The sequence below is a fragment of the Chionomys nivalis genome, chromosome 14 (genome assembly GCF_950005125.1).
Source record: "Chionomys nivalis chromosome 14, mChiNiv1.1, whole genome shotgun sequence".
NCBI lineage: Eukaryota > Metazoa > Chordata > Mammalia > Rodentia > Cricetidae > Chionomys > Chionomys nivalis.
The window spans coordinates 64806247-64825662 of NC_080099.1; positions in this window are offsets into that span (position 1 = coordinate 64806247).

Sequence of the window (19416 nt, forward strand, 5' to 3'; positions counted from 1 at the left end):
TCCAGTCCAGAATAAACACACTTTTGGCCAGAACTTTCTATTAAATTCTGTCACACCATTAAATGTTTAGTTGGTTGTATGGCATTGGGCAAGGGACAGTGGTACTGAGTCTAACTTTCCTAGTTTAAGGGTTACTGTCCTTTGAAAGCTTAAAATGCTATAGTTTTAAAATCATACTTTTTTCTTTAGGTAGCAAATAACTCCACAAAATATGTTTACAAATCCCAGTAAGACCAACAAACAGCTGTGAGATCATGCACTATTAAAATTTTGCCCTTTATTACTAATACTGTGATTGATTGATTTTTCTGAAAATGTAATTACCTGACTTTAAGCATGGATGAATCATGAACTCCTAAGTCTTTTTCTTTCTTTCTTTCTTTCTTTCTTTCTTTCTTTCTTTCTTTCTTTCTTTCTTCTTTCTTTCTTTCTTTTTTTTTTGTAATTTTATTTTCAAACTGAGAAAAATTGAGAAGAAAACTAAAAAGAGAAAAACTCAAACCAAATGATGTGGCCAGAAAGACAGTAAGATAAAGACAAAGTCATTCAATCAGTTAGCATCAAACTCTGGCGAACTGAGCATGCTTAACATTAATGACCAAGTGGGATGGCTGTGTACCTGGATTCAGCCAGATCTGAGTCCCCATGGTGCCATGCATGAGTACAAGCTATGCAACCTGAAGATTCAGTTTTCTGCATGTGTCTCTGCTTCTTCTGTTTAAAATGAAAATAAGAGTGCTTTTCTTCAAGTCAAGTTGGATGAGTGAGAATATAATCTAAAGCCTCTAAAATATGATACAAATAAATAATGTAATTATCACTTTTAGTCCTTATGTTAGTTGGTATCAATAATTGTTATTTGCATTTCCAGGGATAAAATAACTCTGTCAACATGGAGAAGAGACAAGACTCAAATTCCCAGTCCCTTGATAAGTTTTAAAAAAGAGTGAGGTTACAGAGACACAATTATCGGGCCTCTAACGACTGTGATGAGAGGCGAAAAGGGATGCTCATAAAAAGGGTGCGACTAAGGAGGATCCCTGGCAGGAGAGCAGATGTGCATTAGGTTTAGAAACAGAGAAAGCTTACAAGCATTTTCACCTTGTGGTCTGTGGATGAGTTACTTTTCTGTTGCTCTGATAAAATAACATGAAAGCTAAACTTAGGGAGGAAAGGGTTTGCTTTGGCTGCCTCCTCAAGAGAGATGGAGTTCATGACATGTTCTGAGGAACCAAATTCAGGTCCTGGCTTTTGCATGGAAAGCATCAACTAAGTCATTTCTCCATCTCCATTCATGTTTTCTTTTTAATAAAGTTGTTTCCATAAATACTCATGGAGGAACTGGGTTGTAGAACCTAGCATATGTATACTCTCTCATCTCTGTTCCAGGAACCGAAGTTTCTGAGCAAGACTATTAACCATTATTGCAAATAAAAATCTCCAAAGCAACTGTGTCATGGACAAAGACTGAGTGGTAAAGTTAGAAGAAAGATGCAATGACAGAAAAATAATTAAAACACTGTAAAATATGAACCAAGCCATCCATATCAATCGATTACACTTAGTCATCATAGAAAGAAAGATGAGTTATTGAATGTAACATTCATCAGTTGGCCATCTCAGGAGTGCATATGAATACTGTGGTCTGTACCCAAGGGCTGAAATTGTGAATACTTGTCAAAACTCAGAGTTTCTGGTGAATTGATAATTGCCTCTTTAAGCTCCATTTTCTATTAATACCAAATAAAAATCTCTTACTAATTCAATAAATCACTCTGAAGGCAGTACACTTTGAATGCAGATGGTAGTACAGAGAACTAAAGCCCCAATTTCTGTGACAGGAGGATCTAGGGCTTAATGAAAGAATAAAATCCTATTGCCCCCACATGTCTAAACGCAGGATAAATAATGAAGTATCAGGTGAATGAATTGTGTCTGTGTCTACCTACAAGTCAGTGTATCTGATTCTGTGTTAAGTTGGTTCACGTTGTTTCACTGCTGACACTGCATCATTCATTATTGTTTTCCCAGTGACAGTGGAACCAACAGGCTTGAATATTTAAGTAGACAGGGAAATGATTTGTCGGACTTCTGTCATTAATCTCTGCTAGGTTACTGAATCCATTTAAGACTCTAGACACTGCTATTGTATTCCTGCCAGGTTAAAATTACTCATGAATTGGCTAGACTGCTGTGATAAGAATGAAGATTTAACCCATGAACTTGAAAAAAAAGTGAATTGGAAAAATTCATTGAAAATCATAATTCACCAAAACTAAAAAAGCATCTCTTATATTTATTAAAGAAATTGAATCCATTACTTATAGCTTATAACTTTCCCATAATGAAAACCTCCAGGCTCAGAAGACAAAGTACTTTATCTCTCCAATATTTATAAAATAATAACCACAAAGTTACATAAATCTCTTAGAAAAAACACAGAAAAACTCATTTCTCATTTTATAATGTTAGCATGACTCAAGTAACAACAAAAATTCTATGATAATTTTTGATGGGTATAAATACAATATAGCATAAAAGTATTTAAATCTTACATATCTAAAACTGTTAATCATAGCTAAATTGGGTGTGGTGGTTTGAAAGAAAATAATCTTCAAAGGAATGACAGTATTAGGAGGTGTGGCCTTGTTGAAGGAAGTGTGTCACTGTGGGGGCAGACTTTGAGGTTTCATATGCTCAAGATGCCACCCAATGGTGTCTTCCTGTGGCCTCTGAGTCAAGATATAGGGCTCTCAGTTCCAGCACCACATCCGCGTATATGCCACCATGTTCTCTGCCATGATGGTAATGGACTGAGCCTCTTAAACTACAAGTGAGCTCCCCCATTACATTTTTTTTAATGAGTTGCCATGTTCATGGTATCTCTTCTCTGCAATAAAAAAAACCTATATGACATTGTGTTAACTCTAGGGACACAAATATAGCTAATTATTTTAAAAATCAATTGTGTAATTCACCATTCACAGAAGAAAAGTCACATGATTAATTTAATGCAGAAAAGCACTTTAATAAAATGTCATGGCTGAGAATGTAGCTTATGGTAGAATGTTTGCCAATCACATAAGGATCCTACCTCTGTTGTCTGTCAGTAGTGGTGACAAACTATATCCCAACACAAACACCAGTAGCCTGAGGAGTTATTGTCGTCTTAGGAACCCCCACTCGGGTAAAACCTGACCCTTGATTATGGTAAATAATTTCAGGATTAACCAGAGTGATGTGGAGGTAGACAGTTTATTAAGATAAAGTGGACTACATAGTTTAGATAAATTATAGATTGAGGACAGAAGGAGATATGAGAGATAGGAGAGAAGAGGGGGGGGGACACATAATCTAAGACATTCAAGGCATGTAAAAGGTTGAGTCCCTAATGTATAATTGTATATTTACATTTTTATATATGTAAATATACATGTATATATGTATTTTTGTATATATATACATATAATCTATATAATTGTACATATCACACTCAAAAGATATAATTTATAATATGAATAAAGTTTTTGTTTTTTAAGCTTAAATGTTAAGTTTAAAATTATGTAAAATATGTGTGCTGAATTTTTATATAAAAGAATGTAATTTTATAAATGATATTCTATAGTGGATTTTTGAGATGTATAATTTAGTTGTATAGATGAGCTAATAACAGTAAAACAAAATCACAAAATTCTGGTCCTAAGTAAGAGAGTTTTTGGTTCTTTCTACTTTCTGCACTTGAGATATCTTTAGGAAAATTTATGTTATACTTATAGGCTACTGTGACTCTATTAGTTGTGTTGAAGTTTCTTGACTGTCAGGAGAACAGCAAACTGGGGTCCAGATAAGGTGTTTATTCTCTTCCACTCACCATTCATTTTCTCTTACCTCACTATCAACTGTAGCAAACAAATTTCATATATGTTTATGATTAAAATTAAGGATGAAATCATCAGTAAAGAATACTTAGAAGAATTCTACAACTGTAATCAGACAATAATAAAAGACTAAGTTACCTTCTGAGTTCAAGAGCTTTAGTGACTTTCACTCTGACCACTTTCTCACTGTGTGGGGCTCCATCGGTACAATAAAAAACTAATAAATAAAATGAAATAAAAATATATCACAGAAAGTAAATGTAATTATTGATGCATAAAAGTCCCAATATGTACAGAATGACTGGCAGAATTAGAAAGGGAACTAGAAATGTCATTGTCAGACCAATAATGTGTCTGCTCAGAGAAGGAAATAGCTGAAATTCAAACAGAAGAACATTCTGTGTACTACACTGTCCAACATTTTAATACTGGGAAATAAATTGACACCATCTGTTTTTATATGTTTCTATGCCAAAGCTATAAGCCATTACCTAGAGAAGTTAAAGATAATTTTGATAATGATAATAAAAGACTTTGCATTGAAGATATCTCTCTCCTAATTTGATATAAAATGTAATTCCAACTACAATTCTGGAATGGGCATTTTTCTTGGGGAATTAAAAAGCTAATTTGTATAAAAATTAGAAGGGCCCCAAACGTAAAGACAGACAGTCTTATAAAAGAATAAAATTAGAATGCTTGCAGAAAATATCAGCACTACTTAGAAAGTTACACAGTGGAACCAAAAAAAAAAAAACAAAACACCAAATATAAATTGTTTCAAAGGCAAATAGGTAGACGAGTAGGGAAAAAAATGAAATCCACAAATAAAACATAGACATGCAGAAAGCTGAAATATAAAAAAGATGACACTGTAATGTACTGGGGGGGGGGACGGTCTTTAAAATAAGAAAACAAACAATTCTGGACCAATATTGTATATGACTGGTAAAGCATATTGAATTCTAACTCATGCTATGTACCAAAGCAAGTTTTGTATGAATTATAGATGTAGATGTAAAATTAACAGTGAGGTTCCAAACACATTAGCCATCAAAAAGGAGAAACTCAAGGCAATACCATTGCAGCTGCTCCAAACATTGTGAGAAATTAGTTCTCTTGTATTACATGTAAACTGATGCGTCAGATGGAAAACTACCTGTTTTCCAAGCACCCATACTATCTTGTCTGTCAAGGTTTATTCTGAAGTAAACCTTTGGAATAATACCAAGAAAGTTAGAATTAATTAAACTTGTTTTCTATATATATCATGACATTATTTCTCTCTGAATTGAACCCTTTTCCTTCTGATAGTATCTTCTCACTCGTAATTACCCTGAAACTGGAAAGCTTGATTATGTTGATGCTTCCCCTTGCCATTATGTTTTGCTCAGTTGTGTATTTAAGTAGAAACTGGGAACACTTGGGACATGAATGTAGCTCGGTGGTCAAGCGCTTGGTAGCAGACATGAGAAGACCCTAGGTTCATATCTAATGCTAACATACCACCAACAATATCGGCTACTAAAATTTTATTTCTTCCTTTTACAAATATATTTTTCTTTTTTTACATTTATTTTCTTTTATTATTTCTTTAACAAGGACTGCAACTAACAGTATATTAGTAATTATCATTGTGCCTGAAATTTTTAACAATAATAAAATTTTAATAATTCTTATTAAAATTGATGTTTTTCAGAATTTCTGGTAACTACTTTTAAAAATTAATTTTCTTCTACTCTCAATTTTAAGACTATATTAAGAATAGATGTTAAGTTTTAGCAAATACTTTTAAGTCTTTGTTATTATTCTATAATATGTATATATTATTTTATAAATATTATTTTAGGACTTAACATTAAAAATATTTCACTCATAATTCCCTGAATACATTTCTGTTTTTTTATTGATACCTTTATAAAATATTCGTTAAAAACTTACCTAAGTGCAGCAAGAGTGCTTTGCCTGAGTCTCCTCAGTCTCTAAACTGTTCACTGTCTCCCTGCACTCTTTTTACTGAGCGCTGTGGCTTGCTGCTTTGGTAACCTGCTTGGCAGAAATTTCTTTCCTTTCCTGTAACATTTTAACATAGTTAAAGAATAGTGGAATGATCACATTATAGCTATCAAAGTCATACATCTATACGTTACAGACAATCACAATGTAATCTGGGGGGTACGTATTCAAATTCTGTTCTGTGTCCCAGTGGCAGTCTTACCGCTGTTTTTCCCAGTGCAGGTACCAATCCAGAATGAGATATTTCAGTTTGCTGTCACATCATTCTTATTTTCTTTTATCAAGTTAACCTCTTTGTGTCTTGTTTCTGGTTTCGATGTTGTTTTATTTGGTAGAATATTCTGCAATTGTGTTTTGTCTGATGCATTCATATGGTTTTGAATCAGGTTATCAACTAAGGCAGGAATACCCATGAACTGATGCTGGGATATATTTAGTTCTTATATGGAGCCTGACACACAATTCTTTAACACACACATGTAGTCAACCATAGCTGTACTTGATTCTGCCTGGTACTTATATATATTCAAAAGGAGAAGCCTTCTTGTCAATATATCTCCATTTGGAATAGTTTCAAATAACCTGTAAGTAGTGTAAGAAAGTTATCTTAAAATGGAGTTGACTTTAAAGGAATGCAAAAGTTAAAATTCAGCAATGCTGAAAATCATTTTATTCACCATGCCCAAACATCCTATCTTTAACTAGACCTTCCCAATAACATCAGGCCCGAATTTTTACTGATGGAGGTCACTGCTATTTGCTGCTTCTATCTACTGTTCAATAATTAAACAGAAGGGCAGCTTGCACAAATCCAATACTCTCTTGTACCCTGGGATTTCCCAGCTTTATCTAGAATTTCAATTGTTTTACTCCCATGCATTGGTTGACATTCCAAATTTGCTCTGATATTTGAAGATATTGATATATACTTCAATAGACCAAGACCTACAAATACTTTAACCACGTCCATGCTATGGAGCCATTATTTTATGAGCTATTTGTATGTCATTTTGACTTTCCTATCAAGTTTGAAGAGTGTTGTAGAAATAAACTCTAAAACACAAAATATTCGACCTGAAAAACAACCTACCAACAGCTTCTGCACACTCAGCTGTCACTAGAAGTCAAAAGCATGAAGACTGAAATACTTTCTGAACAGCAGTCTTTCAAAAGATCCTCGTAGACATAAACACACTGCATATTTCTCCCCCTGGTGGCTTAAAAATGCCACAAGCTACTGACAAACAAAAAACAAAAAAACCAAAAATGTTTCTTGACTGGCTGACATTTTACTTTCTTGAGGAGACAAAGGAGATGTCCCTAAAACTGTCAAGAGCCCTGTTTAAATTGAGCAGCAGGCAGGCAACTACTTCTGCAAGACATGGAATCTCTAGTTCCCCAGCAGTTTTCAAATCTCAGACAAACAATAGTCTACAGCTTCCAGTCATTCTATTGCTCTCTTCCTGACTTGCAGCTCAGGGTCAAAAGATTGTCCTACAACAAAGGGAGCTTGTTAAAAGTGAAAGCCTTGATATTCTGGTAATTGGGCTTACAGAGAATGTGCATGAAGTGCTCAATGGAAAACTTAACTGTACATAGAATGTTTTGTTTGCTCTTCTGTCTTGATCTTTGCATTATACCTCATTAACCAATTTCAGCCAATGCAGACAATTTTGTAGAAACAGGCTGGGCAGACTTCACCTGCTTTGAGCATTCGTGCTATGCTGAACAGGGGCAGAGGTGCAACTGAGCTGCCTTCAATAACATGGGGAGTGTGCTACCTGGTTTTATGTCAACTTGACACAAGCTAGCATCATCAGAGAGGAGGGTGCCTCAATTGAGAAAAATGCCACTATAAGTTTGGACTATAGCAAGACTTGCGGCATTTTCTTAATTAGCAATTGATGTAAGAGGATCCAGACTACTACCTTGGGCTTGGCTGGTGGTCCTAGGTTCTATAATAAAATATGTAAGCTATGAGAGCAAGCACATTCCTCCTTGGCCCCTGCATCAGGTCCTGCCTCCAGGTTCCAGCCCAATTTGAGTTCCTGTCCTCAAATCCTTCAGTGACTGTGGGGGTTTAAAAGAAAATGGCCACCAAAAAGTGGTACTGTTAGGAGGTGTGACCTTGTTGGAGGAAATGTGTCATTGTGGAGGGAGTCTTTGAGGTCTCATATGTCCTCAAAGCCATACCCAGTGTCTCAATTTACTTACTGTTGCCTACTTATTAAGATGCAGAATTCTCAGCTCCTTCTCCAACATAATATTTGCCTGCAAGGTGCTGTGTTTCATCATGATGATAATGGACTTAATCTCTGGAACTGTATGCCACCCAATTAAATGTTTTCCTTTATAAGAGTTGCCATGGCTGTGGTTACCTCTTCATAGCAATAGAAACCCAAACTAAGACGGTGATGAACACTGATAAGGAAGTGTAAGTCAAACCATGCCCCCCCCCCATACTAATTTCTTCAGTATGTGTTTCATCACAGTAATAGTAACCCTAAGACAGAAGAAAATTTCACCTCCCTGTTCTATGAACTGCCATGCATTTCAGAACAGTAACTGCCTGCAGGTGGGAGAGCCAGCTGCTTGTCATGTTAGAGCATGTGATGCTTGCTGTCAAGTCCAGATGTACAGCTGGCCGAAGGGCTGAGCACAAGGATGCTGTGATCCCTGGTGGTGACAGGCTCTCTGCTAACAAGCCTCTAGACATTCCAGATGAAATGTCATCACCTCGCCACAGCTATCACAGAAGATGAAACAAAACATCTAAAGACCTCTAATAGCTTTAGAGTCTGGGAAACAAGTGAAGCAGCTGGGGTGCCAGTCTCTACTCTGTGGTGCTGATGTCAGTTCTGTGAGCAAGAGTGACCCCTTATCCACCACTTCATCCCCAACACTCAGAGATGAAAAGATAACTTGCCATAATAGGTTTTCCCATGATTGAGCTTCCAGCAATTTTGATCTTACTATTCACTGTCAACCAGTATTCAATAAATAATTACATAGTATCTATGTTATGTAAGTTTCCCTATTTAAAAGTGTACTTGGCTAGCGATTGATGGTCATATTTTCTACCTTCATGGAGTAGTGGGTATGAACCACTAAATTATTTCAAGACCTGCCTAAGGCAGACTTGGTATTGCCTGTGCTGGACACCCGAAGAAAGAGTCTAAGAGATAAAGGGATTATTGGGCTATAGTATTGGAGCTTACAGCTAAGGTGACCTGCCTCTGTTGCTTCTATGCTTTCATATGTGAGTTAAAACATGACAGAGTGCAAGGTGAGCAAACTCGATCACTTTATGATAGATAAGAGGAAGTGACCCAGAAAAAAATTCAAAAGCATGGCCCCAGTGATCTACCTCCACCTACATAAGACCCCTCAAGGCTCCCTCCCCAAATCCTGTAGTGTCAACATCTAAAAACCACACTTTTTATCAAATGAGAACTTATGGAGCAGTTCATATTCTAACAATGCAAGTGTGCAACTCCTCTGTTTCTGCTGTGTTATTTAAAATCAGCTTTCATCTTTCATTGGCACAAATCCTATGGGGTTTAGGTGATCTGTGACATTGGGGGAGATCTCTCCCTGGACCTTTAGCTCTAGTCACATAGATCTACCTGGAAATACCTATATCGTGGTTAATGTGACCACTTTTATGACTAGGAAACCCCAGAACTATTTCCTCTAGTAAACGCAGGGCATCCTCATCCAGAATTGGCTTGGTCTGCCATGCCCTTCTGTGAGATACTGCTCTACCACCACTGACTCAGAGCAACCAGGAAAAGAGACCTGAAAATCTAAACCTAAAGGACCTGAAATCCCTTGACAAAAGAAAACTTTTTGTTTCCTTCTCATAAACTGATTGCATGTTTTCTCATAATGAGAAACAGCCACAGATGGATAAATGTATAGTTTCGTGATGGCATATAGAGGTATGGTTGAATATCACACACACACACACACACACACACACAATATGTTGAGTAAAAGAAGACAAGAAAAGAGGAAAGATTCTGGGTGATGTAAAGTTTATTAAATTCAAAACCAGTCAACACTCATCTCAGTTCTTGGTAGTCAGGGCAACTGTCACCTTCAGGGTTTTGGTAACTGGAATAAGACATCTATAGCTAATAGAGGTTGGTGATATTCTATACCTTTGTTGTATTTATATTGTTCAAGCAACCTGTTTGTTTTTTACACATATGTGATTTTATAGAATTGCTACTGCCTATGGTTATCCTGCAAAATTCAAGGCCACTGCAATGGTTAATGTTATCAGCAAGGTCTATGTTTAAGTGTAAAGTTGGGATAATCTTCCCATCCAGGTTCCATCTAGTTCTAGTCTCTTTCAATAATGATATCTAACTATCAATTTAGCAATAGATTAATCGAAGTAGTAGAAGTCTAGAGTCCTTGAGTATCAATCCTGTCTCAATAGCCTCGTCTGCAGCAATGTGTCTCTTAGTCAACAAGCCTTTGGGGTTGTTTCTGATTTCAATTAGAAAAATACTTAGCACGGTTTACCTGTTGTTGAGTGAATATGAATTGCCCTCTGTAGGTCTCCAGCTGGTGTTACTCTTTTGTTTGGAAGGAAGTGAAAACTTTAGGAGGTGGAGCAAGTGGGTCTCTGGAGATAGACCTTGAGGCCATGCGCCACTTCCTTTCTGCCACAACTGCTAACACAACTTGAATGAGTGTTTCACACTAGTGCTGCTCTGTGCACGTTCTGCCATGATGGGTGGTATCTGCTACTCAATTGTGAGTCAAAACAAGCAAGCAAACAAGCAAACAGACCCTTCTCCCCCAAGTTGTTTCTCCTTGCATGTTTGGTTGCAGGAGCAATAAGAATCACTACTGTAGCTACCTCAGATATTGACCTTATTTGGAAATTTGAATTTTGAGGATCTAGTCTAATTAACAATAAATGATACTGGATTTTGGTGGGCCCTAAAGCAAAGATCTGCACATTTATGAGAGGAAAGAAAGATTTATAAAAATACATATAGAGGGAGGAAGACCATGGGAATAAATAAGCCAAAACAATATAATTAAATAACTGAAACAGGATTGCCAATACCCATAGAAGCTAGAAGAGAGTCAGTCACAGGGTTGTGATCTCCTAGTTCCTAGAAGCACCTGACCTCACTGTCACTTGGTTTCAGAGTCTGGAGTAAAGCCCTGTTAGTTTAAACCACCTAGTTCGTGGCAGTTTGTGAGCACAGTCCTTGAGAATGAACAGCCCTTTGCATACTCTTGGCTTATGTTACACAAGAGGAGTTTTCCTCAGGGGACTGTAGTCCAGCCATAGTAAGATTTAGAATGGACTGCATGTTCGATTAGTGGCACTCAGTCCTGACTTCTGTCTTTAAAACTCCATTGAGCTACTTCCAATTTCTAGGCAAATTGTATGAGCCATGATCTTGTTCTGTTACCCTTTCTACCAATAGTGTCAGATGGGAACGTCCCCCGGTAAATGAGATGTTTTGTTTCTAGCCAGTTTGCTTGCTGGAACCTGCAGCTGAGGTTCCAGCTCCTCTGAGCCTGAGAAAGAACAAGTTCCTTGCACCGTCAGTTGTTTTCTCTCTTTGTCGGTGGTGAGGATGCAACAGTAGAACATGACATCATTCTGGCTATGGATACTGTTGAATTTTCAGTGTCCAGTGTTTTGTAGGCACTACATAATGTGAGATCATAAGCAATGAATATGTTTGCAAAACATGCCAGGACTAATACACCCGAAGAAGTGTGCCATCCATCAGAACAGCTCCTCTGGCAGCCTACACCCCACCATTGCTGCCATTATTCAAAGTGTTACTGGAACTCCTCTTGCAGAATTTTCTTCAAATCTGGTTAATGAAGCACACACAAAAATCAGCCCCATAAATTTACAGTTACACATAATTTTGACTGTTAAGAATGTCATCTTGCTTGATGGCTCTTACCCACTGCATCCATCAGTATTGACTTTGAATAACTTTTGACCGTTTCCCCAATTAAAATCTGCCATCCACGGAGGGGTATCTGCCTCAAATGAGCACATTTAAAAGAATAATAGCTTTAAAAAGTCCTTTCAAAGAAATGTTTAATATTATGCCTTGCAGGTGGTTGACACCCAATAAATACTTGTGAAATTGCCTCTAGTGTGCTGTATGGATTGTGCTGACAGAATCATAAGAGAAGTTCCTAAAACTGAAAGGACAAAAAATATTATAGAGCCGGACTGGCTTGGAAGATAAATAGCAGGAAGGGAATGATAGCCAATCATCAGTTTAAATTGTAATCCATGTCGATAAAAGGTAGGTCTTAATTTTATGACACTGTAATGCCAACTACCTTTCCTCATCTTTAAAAGCTACATTTTATATATGAATCATAAACATTGTGCACTGTTTTCTTGAATGATGGATAGCGTAGTGCAATGTAATTTCACATAAATGTTTCATTCCGTTTCATTGGATGTTGTCACCTAGTCCATTTTGGTCAAACTATAACTGAAACTCTAGGTTACATCGGTGAAAGCAGCAGGAAAGCAGAAAAGCAGACGAGTAAAGAGACAAGGTCACTAACAATGCAGCAGATAAGCAGACTGATGTAAGCCTGGGGTCACCAGCACCAGGCAACTGATTCACATAACTGGGTATAGTGGTCTGAATACAAGCGATCCCCATAGATTCATGTATTTGAATGCTTAGTCCATAAGGGGTGGGATGTTAGGATGTATGTCTCTATTGGAGTAGTGGTGACTTTGTTGGAGGGAGTGTGTCACTGGGAGTGGGCTTTGAGGTCTCAGAAAGTCAAGCCAGGCCCAGTGTGGCAGTGTCTTCCTGCTGCCTACAGAGCTAAATGTAGAACTTTCAGCTCCTTCTCCAGCACCATGTCTGCCTGCACACCACCTTGCTTCTTGCCATGATGATAAAGGACTAAACCCCCAAAACTGTAAACCAAATAGTGTTTTCCTTTATAAAAGTTGCAGTAGTCATGGTGTCTCTTCACAGCAGTAGAAAGCTACAGACCCTGGATATTGTTTTCTCACCCCAGATGTGAACAAACATGAGAGGGAAGAATGGACTTTAACTGAAGGTTACAATGACAAGTGTGACTGTATTGGTACAGAAAACGACAAGCTCTTTAGCACAAAAGGTGCATTAATAATTTCATATGTAATAATATTTTGTTTCTGAATTTGTGTCATTTCCTCTGACTTCCCAAGTACTCTAATAGATACAGAATGACATGTTAGAGCATAACCACTAATTTTTACAGAGTGATTTAAGAATAAAAGATATTGGGCCTTAAAAATGGCTCAGATGGTAGGGGTCTGAGAGGGCGCAGCCACAGTGAGAAACAGTCTAGCAAACTAGCAGTTATCTGAAAAGTCAGACACAGTCTTACTGTATGACCCAGCAACTCACTCCTAGGTACATACCCAAAGGAGGTAAAAATGTTCACAAGATGGGTACACAGATTCTTATTGCAACATTACCTAAAGGCTAGAGAAAATAAATGTTGGTAAGTAGGTAAGTGAAAATGGATGGTTTTTAATTAAGCAAGAGTGGCCTATCCATCCAGCATTATATTACTAGACATTAAAAAGATGAGGTAGTCAGAATGCTACAATTCTAATGAACGTAGAAAACTGTGAGAGTCTCTGCAAATACTAGAGAAGACAGAGTAATTATCAGCTTGGGGCAAGTATGAAATCTGGTTCAACACAACTCAGTAGCCATTGTTGTCTCAAGTTTCTAGATTTTGACCCTGGGCAGTTTATTATAGGCATACATAAGTACATTACAATTTTAAGAAAGTTTCCTGGTGTACCACAATCCTCTGTGCAAAAGGAGGCATAACTACACCGAAGCTCAATTCAAGGCACACCTGTCATTTCTTCCAAGAAGATGCATTCTAGAGATAGGCTACATGAATTATGTTAAGGGCCCAGAAGAGGATCTGGTGTAGTCTCTGGCGTACAGAGAGGGTAGAGGTCATTCGGGCCATTAGTCACCATGAACTCCTAGCCACACATATAACAGAAAGTTCCCCTACACTAGTAAGTATCTCTGGCTCCGTTTGTGGAATCTTGGGAGAGCCCCTTGCAATAGAAATACTACAAAGGTTACCTAGACTCCTAGCCACTTCTGGTACCGCTTACAGGGGCTTGCAATGGCCTGGCCTTGCAGAGAGCATAGGGGTTACTTAAGCTATTACCATTCCTTTCCCCAACCGTCTAGGCAGAAAACAGGATATCCATATTTTCATTTGAAAAAAACACCTGTGTGATTAATGCTCCTTGTCTCCCTAGTCAGGAGTGCAAAGAACTTTGTGCTCCCAACAGAAATGAACATGCTAGAAATGCAGCTGTACAAGCCTGTAATTCCAGCACTTGGTATCCAGAGACAAGAGGATCACATGTTTGAGGATACATAGTGAGAATTTGTCCCAGAAAGAGAAAGGGAGAAAGGGAAGGGAGGAGTAAGCATGGGAAAGAAATCCATCATAATGAATCACATATTTTATGATTTCAATTAGATGAACATTTTCAAAGTGGTCAAACCTATAGGGACAGGGAGAAACCATATTGACAGTTTAGAGGTTAGAGGAAGCTTGGGACTTTGAGGCAGTCAATGACAGGGCCTGCGTTTAGTTATCAAGTAACAAATTGTCCCAGAATTGATAGTGATTTTGCTTACCATAAATCCAGGAATATATTAAAAGCCACCAAACTGTGTAGTTTCATTGGATAAACAGGATTATCTTGAATTGTACCTTAATAAACAACTCAGAAATATCTCAACTCTTTTGAAAACCCCAAGTCTTTGTGCAAGAGACTCTTTTGTGGGTGATGTTAGTGCTCCCACGGATAAGACAATTCTATGTAGAAAAGATTCTTTTGTGGATGATGTTAGTGCTCCCACAGATAAGACAAGGCCAAGATTCCATTTTCACAGCACAGAAAGCCCTCAGGTTCTGCAGCAGCTTAGAGAAAAAGATTAGCGGTTGAATGAATGTAGCTGCTTTACATTGTTCCTCTTTTCTTTCCTCCACAGTATATCGTGTCTAACTTGCATGTAACCAACAAAACTCAGAGAAGCACATTAACTTCAGATTCTTCGGTTTCCCAATATCTCAAGACTTGAAACTGTTAAATATTTCAGATTCTGGGTCTTTTTCATAGCTATACATTCTGGTGTATCTGCAGATTTTTTGTTGATGTTGTTATTAAATCCATTCTGATAACACTCTGTCATTTGTGTGTGTGTGTGTGTGTGTGTGTGTGTGTGTGTATAGTGCATGTGTTGGTGTAGATGTGCATGTGTACATGAATGTACATGTGATTGATGTCATTGCTCTGCTTCCTAGAACTGAGATTACAGCCATAAGCCACATGCCAGGCAGTGTTGCATGACTGGTGGGGAAGCAACCTTGCTCCCTGTGCTTGTGTGACATATACTTCACTAACTGGGTCATCTCCCCAGACCAGGGGCAGTGTTCCTCCTGAATTAACACTCCATCACTGGGCTGCAATGAAACATTTGTCTAGCTCTAAAATGTGATGCTGCTGAATGAAATAGTTCTTTGCAGAAGAAAATATTTTTTAAGTCTCTTTACTCAAAAATAAATGCCTTTGTCCCTAAATTTATACTGAGCACAATCAAATTCTTCATGATTCCAAAGCATTCAGGATCTTTCAGAGTGTGCAGTCATTATTATGTATATCAATTTTCATTGTGAGCCATTGTGAAGGCATTCTGAGTATTGAAGTTTACTGCAAACGGGCCTAATCCCTGGTGATCAATGAGTATCTCTAGTTAGCTGGTATTTCATCAAGCCATTGTGCGCACACTGCACTGCCTTTGCCTTCACTTTACCACTGGCTTCTATTGACTCTTCTACCAGTTCCTACTGAGAGCTTCTCTTTTACTCTAATTCGCTTGCTTATTTATGCAGAGACCATTGTTGCCATTTTCATCACCACACTCAATTTTTTCTCCATTGCATAGTTATTCTTAGTCTGTCTGATACTATTTTAATCTGCTGAATTCACTTCCAAGGAGGAAGTGAAGTGAGTTGGGGATGTGATATGTTGAAGTACACATGTACTTCTGGGCCATTCAGATGGTAAATTAAATACTGTCAGTCAAGCCTTTGGCACATATGTTAGCACACTGGTTTTAAAGAAAAGCAGGTAAATAGCATCATTTTTTCTATCATACTCTATGCATATAACATAGGCTATTGTCTAGAAAAATCATATGCAACTTTGAGACCATAGTGCCTCTAGATTAAAGAAGCTTACTGTGTTATTGACAGGTTTTTCTCTTTTGTTTGTGTGTGTTTGCAGTTATGTGTGTGTCGGTTCGTGTGTATGCACATGAGTGTGCATGTGGAGGCCAGAAGAGTACCCTAGGTGTCCTTTCTCAGAAGTCAACTTTGCATTTGGAGACAGGGTCTCTCATTTTCCTCAGGGTTGCTCCAGCCGGCTACCCTGACTGACTAGAAAACCCCACATCTGTCCCTGCCTCCCAGCTCAAGGATAACAAGAGTCATATGTGTACTATTTTTTTTACATGGTACATGGCTTGATAGTCAGCCCCTCAACTTAGCTTGACAAGGAATTTATTGAACCAACCATCTTTCCAGTGCAATTGTGTTATTTAATTGATACTGGAAAATTTCCCATTCCCAGATCTCTCCTCTACAAGTTTTCCAAAGGGCCAGAAGTCTTGATCATTTTTCCCTTGCTTTGTTAAAACATCACATTCAGAATGGCAGTGTTTTATGTAATTCTGTTCTTAAAGGAATACAGTACAATACCTGAAACCAAACAAACACATTATTGATATTTATGTGTCAGGTTATTTATCTGACCTCTAGCTAACAGTAGACATTAGGTTTTAAAGAGGGATAAAGAAGACACGTGAGTTATTTTGAGGAGACACAGGAAAGCCAGAGAGTACATGAGTTATGAAATACAGGGTAAGAACAGGTGGTCACGGCCGTTTTCCTCAATCTGTGAGGTTGCTGTTGGAGTTTTATGTAGGAAACATATATAGAAGATGGGACAGAAAACCTGGTGCAATATAATAAAGACCTCACACGGGGACTTCTGAAGAACAGAGGGAAGAGATGGATAAGCAGATAAAGACTGGACCACAAGACTTGGAATGCAGGTTAACAAAAGTAATCAATAAGAGACTTGTTCAACTATGAAGAGACCGCTCAATCTGCAAGATTTTGCGGGATTTCATGCCATCCCTGCACAGAAACATTCATGATTCATTGACAATATTTGACTATGTCATGTAACTGTTCAATCTCAACTGGCAGACCAGAAATGACTGTCAAAGACATCAAGCTCTGCTAATGACCCATGTAGGCTCTAAATATATACTGTGCTCTATCCGTCTAGGCATGTTGATAGGTCAGTACTACTCTCTACCTTGACTAGAGAAATTTCTCTTTGCAATGGTCATTGGTTAGTACAAAGACTCATACCCGGCCAAAATGTTGAGAATGAACTACTGTTGATTTTTCAGCCCTAAATAGGCATCTATGTTTCTGTCCTTTCATGCCCTACCCATGATCAAGGAACATGTGGCAAGCTGGGCTAAAAAGAATGTAAGACCTGGAGAATGGTGAGGGGTGCTGTGAAATGGGAACAGGAGGTGTTGGGGATCCCAGAGAGAAGAAAGTTTAGGATTAATACAATAAAGACATGTTTACATGAAAAAATAAAATATGTTCTAGTAAAAAAAAAAGCTGTTGTGTTGTATGCAAATGTTCAAAATTCTTGTAATATTGCTGCAGCATTTGGAAGTCTAATTTGTGGATTAGCTTTTTTATTTTCTCTGTCAAATGAGACCTTTCATAAACATCCTGAGAGTCATGGAGATTCTTAGCAAACACAAACTAATACAGCATTGCAATACCTAACATCCAAGCCCTCCTTTCTACTGATGGAAAGTTTCATAGCAAGGGTCAAATATCGCAGAAGAAGGTATATTTTGGTGAATGTAAAATTTCTGCCTAAAGGGTATTTATCTCCATGTCAGTCACTGCAAACAAGTAGTGCCTTGTGGTGGTTAGACTGACAACCACAGATACTTTCCTAGCTTTTTCTTTGACAAAAGATGGATATCTGCACTAAGATTGTATGGAGAGAGGCAGTTAGATGACCCATCTCCTTATTCTGGGTTCATGCAAGGGCAGTAGCAATTTCCCTTTGCCAAGTGGAGGCTGCAGAACATTTGGTGACAGAAAGCCCTGAGCTAAGGGAGAATGGCAGAGAGCTTATCCTGCTTCTGGCTGGTTTAGCTCAACGAACTCTGCACTTAGTGCATTTTGGGAGCAAGACTGTGCACTGCCAAAGAATAAAATCAAATTTTCACATATAAAGAAAAAAATGACAAAATCTATTAGGAAGTACATTGGTACATGGAAAAATTTCAGAATTTGCAATTTACTATAGAACATAACCCTAATGGCAGTTTGCATAGGTGGGAAAGTACCTTGTCTATAGAACACACTTCCCCATTTTGCCTTAATATTCATAAATATTTCCAACTCTAAAAAAAATAATAATCAAAATTGTATTTGGAAATCTTTTGTAGGAAAGCCTGTAGCAAAGTCACTGATCTATTTCTTTTTGTTCCTAAGCATACAGTATGACTGTTTCCCACCTCCACAGTTGTCATGTGACTGACTCCCAGAAGTATGAGAAATGTGAGTCACTTCCCCACCTGGCTGTTGAGCCTGTATGAGACTTGATAAGTCTTGTTGGTTACTGAGTCCTCGCGACTTATTACATGGATCCTTTTATTTGGCATGGATAGATGTTTGGTTGTAGAGTCTAAACCAACTATAAAATTGACAGATATCTTTTATCTGCTCAAACATAAAGCAAAAAAATCATCTTTGGCTGGCTTGTGTACAAACTGCAATCCATACATGTGTTAATGCAGACATGCACATTACCTTTGAAAGTTAGTGTTATTTCAGAGAAAGAGGGCTAGACACCAATGAAAATGGGTAGCTCAGGTGATCCAACCTTTGAGAGTGTCTCTGTATGGAGGGCCAAAAATGTGAGCTTATTTCCACCTCATCTGAAGGTCAGAGAGTTTGAAGCTGCCCAACTGTTACCAACAATCAGGGCTACACATCCTGAATCAAGGCATGGTTACTGGGTTCTTTTGACATTAAAGTGGCCCTTAGAGCTAGATTCACTCCCCCCTGACCAATGGTCAGTAAATTCAAGCATACTTCTGCACCTTTTGAAATAGGAAGTTTGACCTTGGGAATGGCTGTCTTCAGGATACTTGGTCTAGGATGGGTTCACTGCCTAAACAACAGAATGCTGATGGCTTGATAGCAAGTCATTATTGAAGTATTAAAGCAAATGACTGTACTAGTTACCCTTTGTATCACTTTAAAGCAGTCTTTGTCTCAATACCCCGAGGTATTGGGTTATAAAAGTGTATGAAAAATTAGGCACAGTGATTTCAGTATTTACTGGAAC